Consider the following 7,196-nt stretch of genomic DNA (forward strand, 5'->3'; position numbering starts at 1 on the left):
CACACACGTCCCTGCGCAGGGCTGTAATCCCCGGCACGCCGCGCTGCTGGGACTGGGCAGAGGAAAAGAGGGATGGACGGGGGCTGCGTGACAGCCTGGGCACCCACGAAGGGTTCCCACCGTCCCCGGCGAGCTGCTGGTCTCCTGCGGTGCCACGTAGTTCCTGCCATACATCAAGGGTCCTGGGGTACCCAGTGCCAGAGCTGCCTTCTCTGGAGTGATACCGGAGGGACCAGAGCTAAATACTTGCCTTGCTGCGAGGCTTCCAGACATAAGCCCAGGGCATCGGTTCCTGAGCAGCAATGACGGATGTTATTCAGAAGGACGTGTTTCATAAGGGAGTGTCTTACAGCAGGAGACCCTTCCCCGGCTCTGTGCACACTCACAGCAAGGCTGGGACTCTTTACACTCGACCCCGTGCAAAACACGGAGACTCCTCCATCTCTGCCTCAGCTCTGTCTCCATCTCAGCTCTGAAACAGCTTCAACCTGCCCGTGGGAGTCTGCCACGGCAGCAGAGCTGGAGGTGAGGGCCTGGCAGCTCTTATGCTGTTGTTACGTTACTCTGCAGTGCCCTCATCTCTTGCAGTGAATTACACCTTATTTAATATGATCTATAAATCCTCGTGTGCCGATAAAAGGAAACGTCTGATCAGTCTGTAAGGTGCTCAAAGGACACGTCTTTTACTGACATCTTCTGTTAACTTCCAGCTCGTGAGCAAAGCCAACACACGCCAGGTGCTGAGAGACCCCAGAGGAGCACGTCGGCTCGCATCGATCCATCGCTCCGTCTCCTGCTGCCACTTCCCCTCCAGAGCCACCTGCAAGCTACGTGCACACAAACGTACTTATACCTTCCTCCAAGTGAAACACGGGGCTTGATATTACTTTTGTGCACTGATCCTGTTGAACGTAATTGCGGGAATACTTTGCCACCGTTACCAGTTAATGACACATTAAGTGGGAAAAAGATGTTTATGGTCAAATTTATAGCTGGCGTTGTACCGCTGAACCCCAGGAGCAGCCCTTGCCGTTGCTGGCGGCAGGGAAGCCGCGCTCGGCCCCGGCGAGGCTGGCAGCCCAGGGGAGCCGCTGTCCCGGCCTCGCTCCCTGGGACACGCCGGACCCCTCCTCGGGCTCCGCACCCCGGGGCACCCACAGCCCAGAAAGCCTCGGCCGGAGGCGGTCGCAGGTGCCTGCACAAACGGCTCCGGTGCATCCGGAGCCAGCCGGTGAAATAAGGATAATGGTGCTAATTCACGATTTTGCTTTCCCTCGCCAGTCCTCTGATACCTCCAGCTCTGCGGTCCTCTCTGCTGTATATTCAGTGCCATGAGATTAAAATGTACAACTCTGTGGCACCTTATAAACCACATAAATATGAACTGGCAAGGCCCCTTAACAATGAAGGATTTTGCACAAAATCTTCAGGCACTAATTCAATCTCGGGGCTCTCTCTCCATTGCAGTGGGTATGCAGTGCCATTAGGAAACCTTGACTGAATTATAACCTTTTATTCCTCTAAGGCATCTTTTTTTCTATCTGCACCAAGGTTTTATTTTGACCCAATCATGAACATAAAAAACATGAGATATACAAATGCACCTAGTGATAGATTTGTTTTCTCTGGAAAAATGTGCGACATTGTGATGCTAGGAAAACAGCTATTAATTTGGAGGTTATTTTGAAACTAATGGATAATTATTATTCTGTGGATTTTTTTTCCCAATGAAGATTATAGTTTGCTGAATGGTCCCTTTCCATTTGTAGCGCTGATGTTTCTCTGCCCCTGCATTAACATCTTGCCATTCAAAATGAATGGCTGTTCTTTTGGCTTTGAATTTTTCTTCCACATTTTTGACAATTGTTTTTTATGTCTCGTATAAATCACTGTAACACATGATAAAGTCAAGCACATTCAATGCCTGTGAATAGTTAAGTGGCTGCTTCTCCTTTGTGCAATAGCCTGTAACTATATTTTAAAGCAGTTACAGTCTTTTATCAAGCACATGTATTGGCATATTTTTTGTAACTGGATTACTGAGCATACTCTAACAACTCTTAAGCAGCTCTCACAGACTATCATGTAAATCCTTCTTAATTCACAGTTTATTGACCACAGTGGTTCTGGCTGAGTATCTGATGCCAATTCCCTCCCATGGGCAGCGTGCCACCTGCTACCACGTCACCATGGAAATTCCCAAAGTTCCCCTTGAAAAACCAATCCATGTGTTGCAGACCGGTACGGCTTCCGTAGGAAAACCGAGCCAGAGAGGTCACACCGTTTGCAGTGGGTTGATGAACGGAATAGCCCACGGGCAAGCAGGCAGAAGCACCTTAGTCCTACTGGCACCCCACAAGCTCATGGGAAAAGCTTCGGTCTTGTGTGGGACAAGGGGAGCGGGAGCACCCCATCCCTGCGAGCAGGAGGGTCAGGTCCTGGGCAGACAGGAGGTGACACCCAGCACCCGGGGACATTTGTGGCTGTAACCAGCCCGATGGCACCCATGTCTGCAGACCTGGGTGTCCCAAATCAGCATATAGCAACACCCAGGACACCGTTTGTTCAGTGCAGTCTGCAGTCAGTGTGGGTGGAAGGGGGTTATTTTGCTCATTTTATGGGCTGATTTATGGCTTGTTTACTTGGATGCCTCACCCACATTGCTAATGTTGTAATTAAACCTTGTTAAAGTGCTCAGGCCCCCCTCAGGCATGTGGTGTAACATTCCCCCCCCCCCCCCCCCCGCAAACGATGATTATTATATGGGGGAAAAAAACTGCATGGTGAGGAAGGGTGTCGGGCAGGCTTGATTGTAATAAACACCTATTTAGCAAGCAGAGGATGTTTAGTCCTAAATCAAATTGTATATTAAAAGTGGAAATTGCTGAGATTGGTGTTTACCTGTGAAACCAAAATTACTTTGTGAAGAAAATAATTATAGATGCAGGGTCTCTAAAAAAACAGTTGTGAACCTCCATTAAATAGTTAAAATCAAGATGCTGCTGTGAAGCGCAGCATCAGCACATCATGCATGGCTTGGCTTGGAGGGATCCCTGTGGCAGAAACACGCCAGTGGGCTGTGGGTGTACATACCCCATAGAGCTCTACCCCACATTTTTCTGGTGCATTGCAATGCCTTCCAAGTTTAAGGTCTTCTAGGAGATAACAAACTCCATGAAGTAGTATTAAATCAGGTGAAACAGGGCACAAGGGAGGAATCTTATTATCAGAAAAGGCTAATGAGTTCAGGGAATTAGTGGGGGAAAAATGAAAAGTATATCAATAATAGTTGTTTATTACCTGTAAAGAGGCACCAAACACCCTAATGAGTCAGTACAGAGGCACGGTGCTCACCCATGGCTGCAGCGCCTGTTTCGCAGAATCCCTTCCCCTTATTTTAAAGCAGCTTCAGTTCAACTTAAGTCAGCGCTGGATTTGCTCAGGGACCTCCTTTCCGAAGCAGACCCAGCAGTGAGTAGCTATAGATTTGTGTCTATATAGATCCTTATACAGCTAGGCGCGTGTGAGTGCCGGCGGGCCGGGCAGGAGAGCCCCGGGATGCTCTGGGGGAGCAGCTCGGCCGCGCGCGCAGCCCTGGAGAGGAGGTGGTGGTGGGAGCGCTGATGGCCCCACAGCAGCAGAGAGCCCCGCACCACCGTACAAAGGTGTATGCAAGGCTCTCGCAGGGCCAGGTCGCTGCTTGCCGTCACCTAAACCTGCTGTTCTGTGGACACAGAGCCAGGAACAGGGTGGCCCTTTCCTGGAACTCTCCTCCAGCGCCGCGTTATGAGACGGCTCTTCCAGGAACGGTCTCCTCGCATTCCAGCTTTACGGCTGAGGCATGCTGGAAACTCACCAACGACTGCTTAGATGTGGGTTTTTGTTGGTTTTTTTTTAGTCAACCCTGGCCAAAAGCAGAGTCTTTCTTGAAATAGCAGGTGTTCCTCCTGGAAGAGTGGTTTAAAGCCAGATCTGGGAGAGTCACTCGAAGGACAAAGATGCTGACGAGCCCCAGGGAAATGGTTTGGGTTGACCCTGGTGCACTGCGTGTTGATGCACCCATGCAGCCACAGCCGGCAGCGTCGGTGCAAACAGCGCTGCTCCCCACCACACGTCATTCATGTGCTGGGACATCGGTTATTCACCAGCAGTTTGACAGTGTCTTAAAACTTACGTTATTTGGGAAAGAACTGCTGAGGTGTTAAGAACAGCGGCTCACCACAATCCATGCACCGTAAGGGGCTCAGAATTCATGAGCTGAAGAAATATGTGTCTTTAGTCCAGATTAGCACTTTCTCCTCCCGAGGATGACAGAGCTGTGGTGAGGGACCCCTGGCAGCCTGAAGGCCTTGACCCTTGCCTGGCAAGGACAGTTTGCCTCAGGAGCTGCACCACTTCTCCATGCAGCTCCTGGATGGATACTCAGTTACTGTCAGAGCTGGGAAGAAAAGGGGGAAAAAAAAGCCGGATTTTTCTTGTGGAGCTGCATGAAAAAATTTCTTTATAGAGGTTTTCAGGCAATTAGCCAGCAGTGCCAGATGGCATGTGGAATCATTCCTAAAAACGAACTGGTCGTGGTGCTGCCCTACGTAGAAGTTAATGGATATTAAAGCCACACAGTTTTCAAAGAAATGCAGACAGAAGTGCAGGCAGTTTGCAACCCGCTTGGCATAGCTATACTGTGTGTGTATGTGTGTGTTTGCTCATTAGGGAGAGCCATTAGCTTTGGCATCAGTTCTCTAGAGTCAAACACAGGAGACCAGCTGTAAGGAGAGCCCAGCAGTGAGCTTTCGGATGCTCTAGAAGTGCCATTTCTTGATGGGAGAACAGCATCTTGCACTGCCTTAGTCATGAGGGAATTTCTTTAATGTGTGTTACACAAATGCCCCTCACATTTGGCCAGCCTGGCCTGAAAAACCTCTGGAGGGATTTACACCTTTGCAAATTTTACCATTATTTCCTTTAGTAGCATCAGCCATTCCCTCTGGGACCAAACTGCTGCTCTGATGGCTTTGAACTGCATCGCTGTTGAACATCCTCTTGTGTACAGCAAACCTATTGGGAAAACATAAACTATTGAAATATAGCAGGCAGAAGAAAGACTTTTCACCCTCTAAGACCGCAACGCTTGAACTGTTGGTACGTTTTCACTGTAAGGGACACTGGGGCCAGGGCTCCAGCACCGAGCTTCATGCTCTCTTGGACACCTCCTTCGGAAAGTGAGGAAGGCAACTCCGGCCTCTTGCTCATCAAATCCCTTGGTGTACTTGTCTTAACCAAGAGTAAAGGCTAAATAAACACATCTAAACAACTGAAAAGCACGTCAACATCCAACTTCAAAATAAAATGCAGTGAAGTGTGAAATTATACCTTTTATTCCATAAATCTCCAGCAACCAGCACAGTTCTATAACTTGTATCACGCTTTAATACTGGCAGAATTTAACACACCATGCAAATCCCATAAAGTAATTACATTTCATCTCAACAAAGAAACAAAATCCCAGCTCATTCAACCCCCTCCATCTGAGGAAGGATTATAGACAATTCAGTGCATGTCGATTTTTCCTGGTGATAAATCCAAAGCAGGTCACTAATGAAATGGTAATGTGGGTTCCCAAGGCAGCTGAATTACAGGGAAAAATAGAGACGTTATTTGGTGTCCTTCAAGGCAGTGTCACTGTGCTTTCTGAAACTTCCTGAGGTTTATCCTCGACTTATTAGAAGCTTAAAAATGTAAAACTTACCTTGAACAGACCATTTCAGTACTTGGCGATTGCCCCTGTGCAAGTTGGTTATGTGCTTCCCACCAGATTCCTATTCAGCTTTTAAAGAGTTATTTCATTTCGCAATAAATGAGGATATATGAGTGATGGTGATGATGATAGCAAGCCAGCAGAAGACGCTTACAGGACCTCATCTTGCAACTCCGGCCATCAAGCCCCAGGGCTGCGGGCACTCCAGACTCACAGGTCAGGCTGGAAATAATTGTCATCAGAGCACGTTGGCTGCCCTTCTGCCTAACCAAGGGTATGTCTGTACACAACAAACCACAATGAATTTAACTAATTTATCTATTAACTAACTACCCTCAAATAAGGCCTCCAAACTTTAATTAGACCATTGTGATTAAATGCCGTTAAAACCCTTAAAGCAAGTCAACAAGGACTGCAGGCACTCTCATTTCCAAAGCCCAGCACAATGCTACAAACACACACAGAGGACCGGGTAACTGAGGGTGATGGCAAAAGACACTTTTCCCCACCAGGCACAAAGCAACACAGCACCAAAGACTTTCTACTGTCCCTGACTCAGCCTCTGCAACAGGACAAGACCTTGGAAAGGAGACAAGACAGAGTGACGTCCTGAGGGATGGGGATGAGAGGCTTAAAAGCCCTAAAAGGGGAGAGGAGTACGATTGCCTGCCATGGTCTGTGTTGGTGCATCAGCTCAAAATGCGATCACACCCCTCAGCAGCACTGACAGCAATGGGGCTCGGTGACGGGACAGACGCAAGGGAAACTTGCAAGTACACAGGGTTTTTCCTTTATTCATTTCAAACCACTGGGCATCAGTTTGCTTCTCCTATCACGTTTATTATTTGCATCTCAGGCCCAGTCTTGCTTCCTTGCTTCTGACCCAAGCAGACTCTACGGTAAATGTTGCACAGTGATGGGTGGGAAACGTGGTGGGGAAAAGCCATTGCATCTTCCCAGCGTCTGGTGCTGTTGTATAAAATTCAAGGCAGATGATGCAGAAATAACTTGCACAAGTGTTTCCATGCTTTTTCAGCTGATAGGCCCCGTGAATGTACCTCAGTTCCCAGTTGACTCCAAGAAACAGAAGACTTGAAATTCTGCACACAATTGTATTGCCATAGTTGAGTCTTGTGCATGGAGAGGTAGGAGGGAAACCATCATGATTGCTGAGGCAGAAAGAGTGATGCTGGGCAGTAGCAGCAGAAAGGATTAAATTATGCTAAGCATCACCTGAACACAGAGCAGGCTTGGTGGAAGACATAAAATTTGATGGGAAATTTTTGTATCAAAAAGTTCACAACCTTTCTAGGAGACTATGAGCAGTGGAAGACCAAAATGAGGCAAAAAACTGCAAGGTGAGGGCTATTCAAGTTGCATAGGGCAAAGAATTTGGTAATATTATGATCAATTACAATGAAATAGGAAAACAAAACTAGAA

Source organism: Buteo buteo, chromosome 21, assembly GCF_964188355.1.
Source record: "Buteo buteo chromosome 21, bButBut1.hap1.1, whole genome shotgun sequence".
In the NCBI taxonomy this organism is placed as follows: domain Eukaryota; kingdom Metazoa; phylum Chordata; class Aves; order Accipitriformes; family Accipitridae; genus Buteo; species Buteo buteo.